This window comes from Pseudorca crassidens, chromosome 7 (genome assembly GCF_039906515.1).
Source record: "Pseudorca crassidens isolate mPseCra1 chromosome 7, mPseCra1.hap1, whole genome shotgun sequence".
In the NCBI taxonomy this organism is placed as follows: domain Eukaryota; kingdom Metazoa; phylum Chordata; class Mammalia; order Artiodactyla; family Delphinidae; genus Pseudorca; species Pseudorca crassidens.
The window spans coordinates 10121375-10138619 of record NC_090302.1 but is presented as its reverse complement, the minus strand read 5'-3'; the positions used below and the strand labels follow the sequence as shown (position 1 = coordinate 10138619).

General features: G+C 37.9%; 1 protein-coding gene across 2 annotated transcripts in view; it reads right to left on the bottom strand.

Annotated features, from left to right (window-relative positions):
• The window catches only part of MAPKAP1 (MAPK associated protein 1), a 236967-nt gene that overhangs the window by 112682 nt on the left and 107040 nt on the right, over positions 1 to 17245 (bottom strand). The window lies entirely within an intron of this gene.

The window sequence follows — 17245 nt, the reverse complement described above, 5'->3', positions numbered from 1 at the left end:
TGGTGGATAGCAATGAGACAGAGAAACCTGAAAGTCCTGTTTGTGAGTCACTACCAGAGAGAGAAGAATGATCAAAACGGTAACAAACAAGTACAGGACAACTGGATCCACAAGAAGAGGCTTAATTTTAGAGTTGGGTTGGCATGGAAGGAGCAGGCCCTTTTAGGTACCATGGAGCTTGTAAGAGGACTGGAAGCTTAAGAAATGAGTGGATGCAAAATGGAGCCTGCTGCCAAAGAGAGATCCTTTCGGGGCAGATATATAGATCTCCAAAGCTTTAATGAGCACAATTAACTGAATTTCCCTTATTCACATATCATCAAATAAAGCTAAATTTCTTCATTAGAAAAATTCATTGCATTGAATTGTTGACCAATATTCATTTTATGTTCAAAGGCCAGTATGGCTTTTATGAAGAGACAGAAGCCTATAGCCCATAAATAGATGGCATTTAATTCATATATGAAAATTCAGGAGCATTCCAGGAAGCATCCCAGATTTCTACCAAATGTGATCTGACATGTTCATTCTTATCTTCAGAAAATACAAAACACACTAAAGTATGAACACAAGACAGATTAATGCTTATTGTTTTTTAAATGAAAAATAAAAGAATGCATGATTCTGAAATGTCCAGAATGCTCATTATATGATCTCTGCTGCTTATTTTGGTGACAAGCAATATTAAGAGTGTGTCAGGCATTAGCAAGAGAAAGATCCTGATGGTTGCAGCTCAGAAGTTCATCTCTTTGAAGTCAGAGAAAAGATTTTTAAGACTCCCAAGATTTCCTTTTCTCTAAAACACACCCCCCCATAAATGGAAAGTAGAACTGATAAATAACATCATAACGTTTGTCAAGCCACAGCAACCTCAGACAGGAATAGTTAAATCTAAATTTCCTGGTAAAGTTTTAGGGAGAAAATGTCCACTAATTTTTAGGTAGAAGCAAGACCTTTATATTGTTCTGTCTGAGCTCCTTTTTGGACAGTTTCTATTGCTATGTCTTTAAGTTCCCTGACCACAGCATGCTTCCTCCTGCCACAGCATCACTGCCACACAGTTCCATCTGCCAGGAGCCTTCCCTTGCCAAATGCCCCTGGCATCACTTTCTGAGGGAATTCCTCCCTGGTTCCCAGGTGAGGCTCTCACAAATGGCATTCCTTCCCCGCAGAGCACTTAACTCAGCTTCTAAGCAAACATTATTTGGCTTAATTATTTGCCCATTTCCCTCACTAGGTTGTAGAATTCATGAAAGAGAAACTATGTCTTGTTCCCCTCACCACTGTACACCCAGCAAAATGCCTGGTACGTAGCAAACACTCAATAAATATTTACTGAATGCATGAATGAATACAAATGATAAGTGAAATGAGCCAGTTACAAAGTGCTATTACACTTGATAATTTCTTCTTCCCCACCAAACTGTAAATTTTTTGAGAGCAGCAATTGCATTTCTCTTGTTCTCCATTTTATCCTCGATACCCAGGGCCTGGAACTCCATAAATATTTGCTGAATGAAGAAATGATGAGGGACTTAAGTCTTTGAGATTAAGCAGGATATCAAAAGAAGAGTGAGAAACGCATTTCTAAGGAAACAGCAAAAGCAGACATGGTGCGTGTCAAGAAGCTGCCAGTTAAAGAATGCGATGCGTTAGAATGTACGGGAGCATAGCTGGGGGTCAGATGGGAAGGGCACCTTAGGCTGTATTATTTAGGTAAACGGTTCTCAATGAAGACTCTAAGGAGTATAAATTAGAAGCAACAACCTAGAAATGGAAGGAGAGTAGACAGTGGCAGGCATGCAGACAGCAAAAAAAAAAAAGGGGGGTGGGGTGGGGGTGGCGGTGTGGGGAGTATAAAGAATTCAAATTGCTAAGTTGTCAGAAAACGTATAATGTAAAGTCAAAAGTTCCTAGATACTTTCATAAGCCCACAAGGGCATCACTGTATCATAGCATGGTACCATTAATTGACTCATCAAGAAAGGGCTAAATTATGCTACTATTGCTGAACTAATACAAGTATTCATTGCAGTAGTAGCTGCTGGAGTTACAGTATTTAGCAGCAACAGAAACAAACATTTACTGAGCACGTGCCATGTATTTTCTCATTTTATTTTCATAACCACCCTGATAGGAAGTTTCTATCCTCATTTTACACATGAGAAAAATGGAATACATGGGCTGAAGTAATTCATCCAAGATCACCCTAATGGTTAGTGCCAGAATGCAAACCCAGACTATGACTTTGAATCCCACACTCTTAACCACTGTGTTACATACTGATTAAGAAGGCAGAGGAAAATGTTAACACATGTTGGTGAGCTTCTATGAAATATTACAAAAATAAAGAAACCTCGATACTGAATGAGCTAAACCTCAACTATCTAGGCGGTCCACCAAGTTTCCCAAGGGCTCTGTGAGAATGAAGTGAATCCACTGAATGGCTGTACCATGTGTTGGCATACTCTACAGCTGCACTTTCCAAACATGTGGCTACTGAGTCCTAGTCTGAATTGAGATGTGCTGTAAATAGCAAATAAACACTGGATTTTAATACGTGACCAAAAAAAAAAGAACATTAAAAATCTCAATAATAATTTTTATATCAATTACATGTTGAAGTGATAATATTTAGGATATAATGGGTTAAATACATTATGAAAAGTAATTTCACTTGCTTTTTGGAAATGTTTAAATATGTGATTACTAGAAAATTTAAAATTGTAAATGTGGCTTACATTTGTAGCTTGTATTATACATTTTTTCCGGCTTTATTAAAATATAATTCACATATAGCATTGTACAGGTTTAAGGTGTTGATACGGTACGCTTACGTATTACCAAATGATTACTACCAAGTAGTATTAGCCAATACCTCCATCATGGTGAGAACATTTGGCAACCTAAGCAACTTTTCAAATGTGCTGTACTCTGTTCCCAAGAACTTATAACTGAAAGTTTATAACCTCTGACCAACATCTCCCCATTTCCCCCACACCCTAGGCCCTGGTAACCACCATTCTAATCTCTGTTTCTATGTGTCCGCTTTTTTAGATTCCACATATAAGTGATATCATACAGTATTTGTCTTTCCCTGTCTAACTTATCTTACTTAGCATCATGTCCTCAAGGTCCATCTATGTTGTTGAAAATAGCAGGATTTCCTTCTTTCTCATGGCTGAGTAATATTCCATTGTGTGTATATATACACCATTATCATCTTTATCCATTCATCCATATATGAACAGTTAGGTTGTTTCCATATCTTGGCTATCGTGAATAATGCTGCAATGAACGTGGGAGTGCAGGTATCTCTTTGTGATCCTGTTTGCATTTCCTATGGATACATACCCAGAAGTGGGATTGCTGGATCATATGGCAGTTCTATTTTTAATTTATTGAGGAACCTCCATACTGCTTTCCATAGTGCCTGTATCAATTTCCATTCCTACCAACAGTGCACAAGGGTTCCCTTTTCTCCACGTCCTCACCAACACTTGTTATATCTTGTCTTTTTGATGACAGTCATTCTAACAGGTGTGAAATGATTGCATTGCATTTCATTTGGACAGCACTGCTCTATAGCCATAAACTTCCACTCACTGAGCACTGTGATAATCTCCAAAGTATACTACACCAGCTTTGTATAACACAGCAAAATTCTTCAGGTTTTTAGTATCAGTACTTCACCTGTCAGTAGCCTAATGAAGAGCAATAGTAAATAAGAGACCAGTGAAATACGTTGAATGTCTAAGGGACACCTGAAAAGAAGAAGGCAAGGAATGGCTATTCTAGTGTACAATGGAGTCACAACACACGACTGAAATCTCTGCATAAAAATTAGGACTAGTCAGGGCTTCCCTGGTGGCATAGTGGTTAAGAATCCGCCTGCCAAGGCACAGGACAAGGGTTCGAGCCCTAGTCCAGGAAGATCCCACACGCGGCAGAGCAACGAAGGCCGTGCTCCACAACTACTAAGCCCTCGTGCCACAACTACTGAAGCCTGCGCACCTAGAGTCCGCGCTCCGCAACAAGAGAAGCCACCTCAATGAGAAGCCCGCACACCACAATGAAGAGTAGCCCCCGCTCACTGCAACTAGAGAAAGCCCGTGTGCAGCAACAAAGACCCAATGCAGCCAAAAAAAATAATAATAAAATAAATAAAAATTTATTTTAAAAAAATTAAGACTAGTCAAAATTATTCTTAAAAATCCCTTAAATTATCTATGAAGTAAAATAAATGTGGTTTTCTGTCAAGAACAAGTGCATACCTCCCATCTCAAGTTCTTGACAGGGTAAAACCTCACTGAATTTTATTTTTTTCTCTTTTACAAATGGGTGACCCTAAAAAGATAGTGTTTCACTCTTGAATCTGGTGGAGAAATATAAATTAAGGAATGTTTTAAAAAATCTTACAGGTCAGAAATAGATGCACACAAATATAGTCAACTGATCTTTGACAAAGGAGCAAAGACAACTCAATGGAGAAAGGATGGTTTTTTCAACTGGATATTAAGAAGAAGAAAAAAAGAAAAAAAGAAGAAAGAAATCTAGACACAAACCTTACACACTTCACAAAAATCAACTCTAAATGGATCAGAAACCTAAATGTAAAGCACAAAACTATGACACTTCTAGAAAATAGCATAGGAGAAAAAGTAGGTAACCTTAGGTTTGGTGATGACTTTTTAGCTATAACACCAAAAGCACAATCTATGTAAAAAAATTGGTAAGCTGGAGTTCATTAACATTAAAAACTTCAGCTCTGCCAAAAATGCTGTTAAGAGAATAAAAACATGAGCAGACACCAAAAACAACGGAAACTACGAACGTGTGCAGCCTGCGAAAAAGAGACCCCAAACACAGTAAGTTAAGCAAAATAAGAAGATAGAGAAACACACAGCAGGTGAAGGAGCAAGGTAAAAACCCACCAGACCAAACAAAAGGAAATAGGCAGTCTACCTGAAAAAGAATTCAGAGTAATGATAGTAAAGATGATCCAAAATCTTGGAAACAAAATGGACAAAATACAAGAAACGTTTAACAAGGACCTAGAAGAACTAAAAAGTGAACAAACCATGATGACCAACACAATAAATGAAATTAAAAATTTTCTAGAAGGAATCCATAGCAGAATAACTGAGGCTGAAGAACGGATAAGTGACCTGGAAGATAAAATAGTGGAAATAACTACTGCAGAGCAGAATAAAGAAAAAAGAATGAAAAGATTTGAGGACAGTCTTAGAGACCTCTGGGACAACGTTAAACACACCAACATTCGAATTATAGGGGTCCCAGAGAAGAAGAGAAAAAGAAAGGTTCTGAGAAAATATTTGAAGAGATTATAGTTGAAAACTTCCCTAACATGGGAAAGGAAACAGTCACCCAACTCCAGGAAGGACAGAGAGTCCCATACAGGGTAAACCCTAGGAAAAACATACCAAGACACATATTAATCAAACTACTGAAAATTAAATACAAAGAAAAAATAATAAAAACAGCAAGGGAAAAACAACAAATAACATACAAGGGAATGCCCATAAGGTTAACAGCTGATCTTTCAGCAGAAACTCTGCAAGCCAGAAGGGAGTGGAAGGACACATTTAAAGTGATGAAAGGGAAAAACCTACAACAAAGATTACCCTACCCAGCAAGGATCTCATTCAGATTCAACAAGGAAATTAAAATGTTTACAGACAAGCAAAAGCTAAGAGAATTCAGCACCACCAAACCAGCTTTACAACAAATGCTAAAGGAACTTCTCTAGGCAGTAAACACAAGAGAAGGAAAAGACCTACAATAACAAACCCAAAACAATTAAGAAAATGGTAATAGGAACATACATATCAATAACTACCTTAAATGTAAATGGATTAAATGCTCCAACCAAAAGACACAGACTGGCTGAATGGGTACAAAAACAAGCCCCATATATATGCTGTCTACAAGAGAGCCACTTCAGACCTAGGGACATATACAAGCTGAAAGTGAGGGGATGGAAAAAGATATGCCATGTAAATGGAACTCAAAAAGAAAGCTGGAGTAGCAATTCTCATGTCAGACAAAATAGATTTTAAAATAAAGACTATTACAAGAGACAAAGAAGGACACTACATAATGATCAAGGGATCAATCCAAGAAGAAGATATAACAACTGTAAATATTTATGCACCCAACATAGGAGCACCTCAATACATAAGGCAAATGCTAACAGCCATAAAAGGGGAAACTGACAGTAACACAATCATAGAAGGGGACTTTAACACCCCACTTTCACCAATAGACAGATCATCCAAAATGAAAATAAATAAGGAAACACAAGCTTTAAATGATACATTAAACAAGATGGATTTAATTGATATTTATAGGACATCCCATCCAAAAACAACAGAATACACTTTCTTCTCAAGTGCTCATGGAATGTTCTCCAAGACAGATCATACCTTGGGTCACAAACCAAGCCTTGGTAAATGTAAGAAAACTGAAATCGTATCAAGTATCTTTTCTGACCACAATGCTGTGAGACTAGATACCAATTACAGGAAAAAATCTGTAAAAAATACAAACACATGGAGGCTAAACAATACACTACTTAATAACCAAGAGATCACTGAAGAAATCAAAGAGGAAATCAAAAAATACCTAGAAACAAATGACAATGAAAACATGATGACCCAAAACCTATGGGATGCAGCAAAAGCAGTTCTAAGAGGGAAGTTTATAGCAATACAATCCTACCTAAAGAAATAAGAAACATCTCAAATAAACAACCTAACCTTACACCTAAAGCAATTAGAGAAAGAACAAAAAAAAACCCCAAAGTTAGCAGAAGGAAAGAAATCATAAAGATCAGATCAGAAATAAATGAAAAAGAAATGAAGGAAACAATAGCAAAGATCAATAAAACTAAAAGCTGGTTCTTTGAGAAGATAAACAAAATTGATAAACTGCTTGCTTGACTCATCAAGAAAAAAAGGGAGAACACTCAAATCAACAGAATTAGAAATGAAAAAGAAGTAATAACTGACACTGCAGAAATACAAAGGATCATGAGAGATTTACTACAAGCAACTCTATGCCAATAAAATGGACAAATTCTTAGAAAAGCACAACCGTCTGAGACTAAACCAGGAAGAAATAGAAAATATAAGCAGACCAATCACAAGCACTGAAAATTGATACTGTGATTAAAAATCTTCCAACAAACAAAAGCCCAGGACCAGATGGATTCACAGGCGAATTCTATCAAACATTTAGAGAAGAGCTAACACCTATCCTTCTCAAACTCTTTCAGTATATAGCAGAGGGAAGAACACTCCCAAACTCATTCTATGAGGCCACCATCACCCTGATACCAAAACGAGACAGAGATGTCACAAAGAAAGAAAACTACAGGCCAATATCACTGATAAACATAGATGCAAAACTCCTCAACAAAATACTAGCAAACAGAATCCAACATCACATTAAAAGATCATACACCATGAACAAGTGGGGTTTATCCCAGGAATGCAAGGATTCTTCAATATACGTAAATCAATCAATGTGATACACCATACTAACAAACTGAAGTAGGAAAACCATATGATCATCTCAATAGATGCAGAAAAAGCTTTCGACAAAATTCAACATCCATTTATGATAAAAACCCTGCAGAAAGTAGGCACAGAGGGAACTTACCTCAACATAATAAAGGCCATATATGACAGACCCACAGCCAACATCGTTCTCAGTGGTGGAAAACTGAAATCATTTCCACTAAGATCAGGAACAAGACAAGGTTGCGCACTCTCACCACTCTTATTCAACATAGTTTTGGAAGTTTTAGCCACAGCAATCAGAGAAGAAAAAGAAATAAAAGGAATCCAAATCAGAAAAGAAGTAAAGCTGTCACTGTTTGCAGATGACATGATCCTGTACATAGAGAATCCCAAAGATGCTACCAGAAAACTACTAGAGCTAATCAATGAATCTGGTAAAATAGCAGGATACAAAATTAATGCACAGAAATCTCTTGCATTCCTATACATTAAGGATGAAAAATGTGAAAGAGAAATTAAGGAAACAGTCCCATTTACCAATGCAACAAAAAGAATAAAACAGCTAGGAATAAACCTACCTAAGGAGAAAAAAGACCTGTATGCAGAAAACTACAAAACACTGATGAAAGAAATTAAAGATGATACAAACAGATGGAGAGATATACCATGTTCTTGGATTGGAAGAATCAACACTGTGTAAATGACTATACTACCCAAAGCAATCTACAGATTCAGCGCAATCCCTATCAAACTACCAATGGCATTTTTCACAGAACTAGAAGAAAACATTTCACAATTTGTATGGAAACACAAAAGACCCCGAATAACCATAGCAATCTTGAGAAAGAAAAACGGAGCTGGAGGAATCAGGCTCCCTGACTTCAGACTATACTACAACACTACAGTAATGAAGACAGTATGGTATTGGTACAAAAACAGAAATAAATCAATGGAACAGGATAGAAAGCCCATAGATAAACCCACACACATATGGTCACCTTATTTTTGATAAAGGAGGCAAGACTATACAATGGAGAAAAGACAGCCTCTTCAATAAGTGGTGCTGGGAAAACTGGACAGCTACATGTAAAAGAATGAAATTAGATCACTCCCTAACACCACACACAAAAATAAACTCAAAATGGATTAAAGACCTAAATGTAAGGCCAGACACTATAAAACTCTTAGAGGAAAACATTTGGCACAACACTCTATGACATAAATCACAGCAAGATCCTTTTTGACCCACCTCCTAGAGAAATGGAAATAAAAACAAAAATAAACAAATGGGACCTAATGAAACTTCAAAGATTTGCACAGCATAGGAAATCATAAACAAGAGAAAAGACAACCCTCAGAATGGGAGAAAATATTTGCAAATGAAGCAACTGACAAAGGATTAATCTCCAACAGTGACAAGCAGCTCATGCAGCTCAATATCAAAAAAACAAACAACCAAATCCAAAAATGAGCAGAAGATCTAAATAGACATTTCTCCAAAGAAGATATACAGATTGCCAACAAATACATGAAAAAATGCTCAACATCACTAATCGTTAGAGAAATGTAAATCAAAACTACAATGAGATATCACCTCACACCAGTCAGAATGGCCATCATCAAAAAATCTACAAACAGTAAATGCTGGAGCGGGTGTGGAGAAAAGGGAACCCTCTTGAACTGTTGGTGGGAATGTAAATTGATACAGCCACTATGGAGAACAGTATGGAGGTTCCTTAAAAAACTAAAAATAGAACTACCATACGACCCAGCAATCCCACTACTGGGCATATACCCTGAGAAAACCATAATTCAAAAAGAGTCATGTACCACAATGTTCTTTGCAGCACTATTTACAACAGCCAGGACATGGAAGCAACCTAAGTGTCGATCGACAGATGAATGGATAAAGAAGATGTGCCACATATATACAATGGAATATGACTCAGCCATAAAAAGAAATGAAATTGAGTTATTTGTAGTGAGGTGGATGGACCTAGAGTCTGTCATACAGAGTGAAGTAAGTCAGAAAGAGAAAAACAAATACCGTATGCTAACATATATATATGGAATCAAAAAAAAAATGGTTCTAAAGAATCTAAGGGCAGGACAGGAATAAAGATGCAGACGTAGAAAATGGACTTGAGGACACGCAGAGGGGAAAGGGTAAGCTGGGACGAAGTTAGAGACTGGCATGGACACATATATACTACCAAATGTAAAATAGATAGCTAGTGGGAAGCAGCTGCATAGCACAGGGAGATCAGCTCGGTGCTTTGTGACCATCTAAAGGGGTGGAATAGGGAGGGTGGGAGGGAGATGCAAGAGGGAGGAGATATGGGGATATATTTATATGTATAGCTGATTCACTTTGTTATAAAGCAGAAACTAACACACCATTGTAAAGCAATTATACTCCAATAAAGATGTTAAAAAAAAAAAAGTAGAAGCAACCAAGCTATCCTTCAGTAGGTGAATGGAAAAACTGTCGTATATCCATAGAATGGAGTATTAGTCACCATATGAAATATGAGCTATCAAGCCAGAAAAAGACATGAAGGAAATTTAAACACATACTGCTAAGTGAAAGAAGCCAGTCTGAAAAGGCTACATATGGAATGATTCCAAGTAGCCTACATTATGGAAAATGCAAAACTACAGAGACAGTAAAAAGATGAGTGGTTGCCAGAGGTGAGAGGAGTGGGATGAATAAATAGAACACAGGGCATTTTTAGGCTGGTGAAACCATTCTGTATGATACAATAATTAGAATTGTACAATACACAAAGTGTACCTAATGTAAACTGCTGACTTTAATCATAATGTATCAGCATATGTTCAACAATTGTAACAAATGTACCACACTAGTGCAAGATGCCACTAATAGGGAAAAATGAGAGGCAGGAAGGAGATAATGTGGGAACTTTATAATTTCTGGGCAATTTTTCTGTAAATCTAAAACTGCCCTAAAAAATAAAGTCTATTAAAGAGATTTAAAGGTAACCGGCTTTAGAACTGTAAAAAAATTCGAAATAGAAAATAAAGAAAACAAAGAAAGCATAAAAAACAAAGCTTAAAACAAGTAGACTGGGCTTCCCTGGTGGCGCAGTGATTGAGAATCTGCCTGCTAATGCAGGGGACACGGGTTCGAGCCCTGGTCTGGGAAGATTCCACATGCCACGGAGTGACTGGGCCCATGAGCCACAACTACTGAGCCTGCGCGGCTGGAGCCTGTGCTCCGCAACAAGAGAGGCTGCAACAGTGAGAGGCCCGCACACCGCGCTGAAGAGTGGCCCCCGCTTGCCACAACCAGAGAAAGCCCTTTCACAGAAACGAAGACCCAACACAGCCAAAATAAATTAATTAATAATTAAAAAAAAAAAAACAAGTAGACTAACATGAAACCAACATGTCAGTAGTTATAATAAATGTTAGTAAGATAAACTTCCCTATGAAAAGACAGTGACTTGAATGGGCCAAAAAGGAAAAACCTCACAAAGGTATTCAACATAGCTAAAACAAAATGGCAAAGGTAAAAGGCTGAACAAAGATACACTGGAGAAATACAAAGAAGAACAGTGGAAAAAATAGCTCATTGTTACTGAAATAAAGAAAAAGGCAGGGCACAATACATAAATAAAACAAATTGGACTGTTTTACATTGAAAAAGGTACATAAAGATATGAAATGCATGAATCTTTTTGTGCACTGATATATGTGTCTGTATATATATATATATATATATATATATATATATATATATATATATATATATAAAGTGGAAACCGCTGAAATCTCAGCAGAAAAATCACATACACACACAGGAAACTTAATTCATTTCTCTGAATCATTCATGGACTAAAAATAGTCAAAAACTGTTAAGAACATAATAGTAATTAAAAATGCTGATTTAATAAGTATATATTGAATTCTGTAACCTATAGAGAATAATTTTTCCAGAATCTGTAGAATATTTATAAAACATTATTATACAGTAGGCCTCCCAAATATAGATAAATCTCTAAGCATAAATTTTATAGGGCACATTTTCTGGTCAACATTCAGTAAACATAAATCTACGTAACAAAGTCAAAATTTACATATTCAACTACCTAGAGACTGAAATGATTTCATTTAGCTTCTTCCAAATAGATTTGAGTTTCCTCCAAAATCAGTGCAACAAAATAAGCAGGAAATTATCTTAAATACCACACTTCAATCCTGCTCAAGAATTAACAAGTGTAAGAGTCAAGGAAGCCAAGAATTCCAGCCAATTCTCCATTCCTTCCCAGAGGCCACAGCCTACTTCCATAGACATTTTTCAAGGCACAGAGACAGGAGAACAACCTTCTCAAATAAATAATTTTCTTGAAAATAAAGGAAAGCTCTCCCATTCATCTAGCAATTTGCCCCACTGTGAATGAAGAGCTCTTCCACAGGGCCAACCCACTGGAAAAGATCAAGTAAGGATCTATTCCAACACTTAAGTACAAACAAGCTAGAAAGAAAATAAACCTGTACTTCACTTCCTGACAGGAAGAGATCCCAGGTATTTACTTTATAGACTGTCTTATATCAAACAGAACTGAGAAATCCACTATCACATAAGAGGTGAAAAAAATTTCAAAAGACCATGGCTTCTTCGGAGTCAACGTAATTTTGTAATTCAACATATACTTACAGAGCAACTGTTTTAAAATGTCAGCATGCTAGGTACACTCAGGAATATAAATCTTAATAAGATACACTCAACTTCAAAGGTTTACAAACTAGTACAAGAAATAATCTCTATTTGGGGGGTTCAGAATTGGTAATTAAATTGTTTGAATCTTCCTTAGCTTTACTAATCTTTGGTCTGCTTTGTTTATCAGTTTCTGATAGTAGGTATTGAAATTTCCTGTTCTGACTGTGGATCAGTCAAGGATGCTCCTTAAAATTACCTTAAAATATTCTGAGACTATGTTGCTAGATGCATACACAGTCAGAATTATTATATTATCTTGGTGGGCTATTCCTTTTTTCATTATGTAGTTTACCAAAATATCCCTATTGATATTGTTTTTGCCTTAAATTCTACTGTTTGACTCACTGCCACCCTCCTCCCCAACCCCCTTTTGCCAGGTGGAGCTGAAGACTCTCACCCATGGGAAAGGAGATGGCAGAATGTCTGCTTGACAGCTTTTGGACTGAGAAGGAAATAAGATTCTTTTTTTCTTTTTTCTAATTAAAAAAAGATTTTTTAAAATTTATTTAATTTATTTATTTTTGGCTGTGTTGGGTCTTCCTTGCTGCGCGTGGGCTTTCTCTACTTGTGGTAAGCGGGGGCTACTCTTCGTTGAGGTGTGTGGGCTTCTCATTGCAGTAGCTTCTCTTGTTGCGGAGCATGGGCTCCAGGCATGCGCAGGCTTCAGTATTTGTGGCACATGGGCTCAGTATTCGTGGATTGCGGGCTCTAGAGCGCAGGCTCAGTAGTTGTGGCACATGGGCTTAGCTGCTCCACAGCATGTGGGATCTTCCCAGACCAGGGCTCGAACCTGTGTCCCCTGCATTGGCAGGTGGATTCTTAACCACTGCGCCACCAGGGAAGCCCCAAGGATCTTTTGTAAAACAAAGGTTTTAAATTTTGATGAAGTCCAATTTATCTTTTTTTTTTTCTACTGTGGATCATGCTTTTAGTGTCATGTATAAGAACTCTTCATCTAGCCCTCAGTCCCAAAGATGTTTTCCTTTGTTTTCTTCTAAAAGTTCTATGGTTTTACATTTTACATTTAAGTTGCAATTTCACTTTGAGTTAATTTTATACAAGGCATGTGGTTTAGGTTGTAGTTTATTTTTTCGGCTTATGGATGTCCAACTGCCCAGCATCATTTGTTGAAAAGTCTATCCTTGCACCACTTAATTTGTATGTGCTTTTAATACGAAGACTCATTCTTATCTGCCTTCAATTCCGGGAAATTCTCTGGCATTAGCTCTTCAAATATTGTTTCCCTGCTGTTCCCTCTATTCTTTGCTTCACATATGGGAGGCTCTCTATCTTTCCCCCATGTCTCTTAACTTACCTTTCCTTCTTTGTATCTCTTTGTATCTTTGTGTTGCATCCTGAGTTGAATTCATTAGTACTATCTTTCAATTCATTTCCTCTTTAACTGGGCCCAGTCTAAAGCTTATCCAACATACTTTTTTTTTTTTTAACTTTCATAACTGCATTTTATATTTCCAGAACTTTTAATTGGTTCTTTTCTAAATCCACCTCTTGATTCTCATCTGCTCAGTTTTGTTTCACAATTTCCTAGAAGTTTACCCATGGGTGTTATTCCTTCATCATTTTGATGAATTTAAATATGTTTATTTGAAATTTATTTTCAGATTGCTTTATTATAATTTTGTTGGGTGTGAATTTTTCTCCGGATTATTGTCTTTCTTTCTTAGTACTAGTTGTACTGGTTTGCTTTGGAATTTTAATTTGCTAGCTCTTCTTGAATAGGAATGCTTCCTCTCTTTTTCTCTCTCCCTTTCTTCCTCTCTCACGCCTCCCTGTCTAATGCCACTGTCTTCCGTCTTCATCAAAGCAGAGGCCTCCAGTCTAGAGCCAGGTCTTACACTGGCAGCTCAGGGTTCCTATCCTTTGGTGATACTAGGGACACTAGGGATATCATAAACCCAGTCACATCGTGGCCAGGTCCTGGTCACACTGCTATCTTATTCCCCTGCCACCCCAGAAACAAAACTTGAAACGAGCCACAGACCCAGGCAGCTTTGTTCAGTTTCTTTTCATAGGCAGGACAATCCCACCCCAGCTCCTAGTTTCCAGCAGTGAGACTTCGTCTAGTCCCCATCCAGGCATGAAGTTCCTTTGGTCCCTATACCCTCAAGCAGTGTTTCCCACTTTTTTTGACATCTTGGGATACTTAGAAAATAACAGCATCTGTACGGCACACAGATAGATGGATGACTCTGTTCCGTACCCAGAAATGATGGCTGGAGGCTCTGACTACCCTCAGACCACCTAGTTGCCCTGAAGCCTGAGAAAAATCAGTATTTCACATACTGGTAAACTCATTCACAGCATGTTCCTTTAGAAGTAATGCTCTGAAAGAATCAACTCCCAGCACACTCTGCCTATTTCTGAACTTGGTTCTGTTCCTAGTCCACAGTTAACTGGTTACTAAAATACAAGTATAGGGCTTCCCTGGTGGCGCAGTGCTTGAGGGTCCGCCTGCCGATGCAGGGGACACGGGTTCGTGCCCCGGTCCGGGAGGATCCCACATGCCGCGGAGCGGCTGGGCCCATGGGCCATGGCCGCTGGGCCTGCGCGTCCGAAGCCTGTGCTCCGCAACGGGAGAGGCCGCGGCGGTGAGAGGCCTGCGTACCGCAAAAAAAAAAAAATTAAAAAAAATACAAGTATGTCAACAACATACTCCATTTATCATTACTATGCATTTGAAGCAGAATATAGAATTTAAAGCATGAACTTAAAGGGTCATCATAACCACAAGTCCGTGCTTTTCCCTCTGTTTAGAGCACCCTCCTCTCAACTTCTCTGCATCACCTTTTCCTACTCCTTCAGGTTTCAGTTTAGATGTCGCTTAAGCAAGGTTGCTTTTCATGACTCCAGTCTCACCACCAAGTATGGGGTCAGAGCTTCTCAGGATTTTGCGTGCTACTGTATTGGATTATTATAGTATTGTATTATCATTGCCTAGTGTATTGTGTTATTATTGTCTATTATTATTACCTTTGACAATAACCTCCTTGATGGCATAAACTGCCTTTTTCACTCCTGTATTTCCAGATCTAGCACAGTGCCTGTACTAAGCATGAACTCAATAAATATTTTAATATCACCTATAACAGAGTTCCATGGTAAGGACTATAAAGTAATAGTGAAGAGTGGGGCTCCTGAGCCAGAAATTCCTGGGTTTAACAAATAACAAATGTTGACGAGGATGTGGAGAAAAGGGAACCCTCCTACACTGTTGGTGGGAATGTAAATTGGTGCAGCCACTGTGGAAAACAGTATGGAGGTTTCTCAAAAACCTAAAAATAGAACTACCATATGATTCAGCAATTCCACTCCTGGGTATATATCCGAAAAATAACAAAACACTAATTCGAAAAGATACATGTGCTCCAGTGTTCAAAGCAGCACAATTTACACCTACCAAGACATGGATACAACTTAAGTGTCCATCAACAGATGAATGAATAAAGAAGATGTGGTATATATATGCACAACGGAATACTACTCAGCCATAAAAAAGAGTAAAATTGTGCCACTGGCAGCAACATGGATGGATTTGGAGGGCATTATGCTAAGTGAAATAAGTCAGAGAAAGACAAATACTATATGCTATCACTTATACGTGGAATCTAAAAACTACAACAAACTAGTGAATAAAGCAAAAAAGAAGCAAACTTACAGATATAGAGAAAAAACGTTATCAGTGGGGAGAGGGAAGGAGGGGCAATATAGGGGAAGGGAGAAAAAAGGGATATGGAATTATATGAAATCACGTGTGTGAAACTTTTGGAAATTGTAAAGCACTACAGAAGTTAAATAATCGTTCATTCAATTAAAAAGAAAATCCTGGGATTAAATACCAGTTCTACCACTTACTGTGTAATTTAGAAAAGTTACTTAGCCTCTCTACACTTTAGTTTCCTCATCTGTAAAATGTATGTCACAGTTCAACTCCTATTACTTGCTGTGTAACCCTGGGCAAGCTCCTTTGCCTCTCTTGGTTTTGGTTCCTGCATCAAGCAGTGTTCTAAGGATTAACTCAGACAACATACATCAGGTAACTAGCACTTGCTTGCTTCCACTTCACGCTGAAAAGGGACAACACCATAGCTCAGCCTTGAGCACAGCTGCAGACTCAACCCTTTTTGAGCCTACATGGTATCCTGGTTGAAAAGGCTTTCTATTGCCATAGGAGCAATAAGGATTATCTTCATATCCACAATTTTTTCAGGCAAAGTGGAGGGCAATGTCAATGAGAACCTGAAAGAATAATTTTAAGTACAAATTTAATGTACCTAAAGGAAACACACACACACACATCTAACAGACTGGACCATTCTAACTCAAAATGTGAGAAGAGAAAGCCTCCATGAGAATCCATTTCCAAAATGAAGGCATCCTCTACATTTAGCTGTATCCCAAACCCTACTGCTGGGAAGGGCACATAAAACTAGGAGAGGATGCCTGTCAGATAAGAAATTCAAATATGGGAGAACTAATGCAGCAAACCACTTTAAAGTTCAAGTTATGATGTACAGATATAGAGATTCTACTTTCAAGCACTACGTTTTTAATATAATAGTTTAATGAGGAATAGAGTCTAGTAATTGAGAGAAAAATTGATCACTGACTGATAACAAAGAAAACTGTAATTCAGACCAAAAGGAAATAGAGTAATAATCTTGGCATCAAGCAGACTGGAAAACAAATTCTGACTCTGTCATCTCCCACTGGTGTAAACTTCAGCAAATAACAACTCTCTGATCCTGAGCTTCCTCCTCTGCAAAATGAGGATCATGATGCTCACCTCACAGGAAGCGGGAGAATTAAATGAGAAATCAGGTATGAAGTGCCCAGCACCATGCCCAACTCATGACTGGTGCTCAACAAACACTAGTTCCCTCCACTACTGCCCATGCTCCTTTTATCAGCAAGCATCATAAAAGGGTTTGGATCCTGC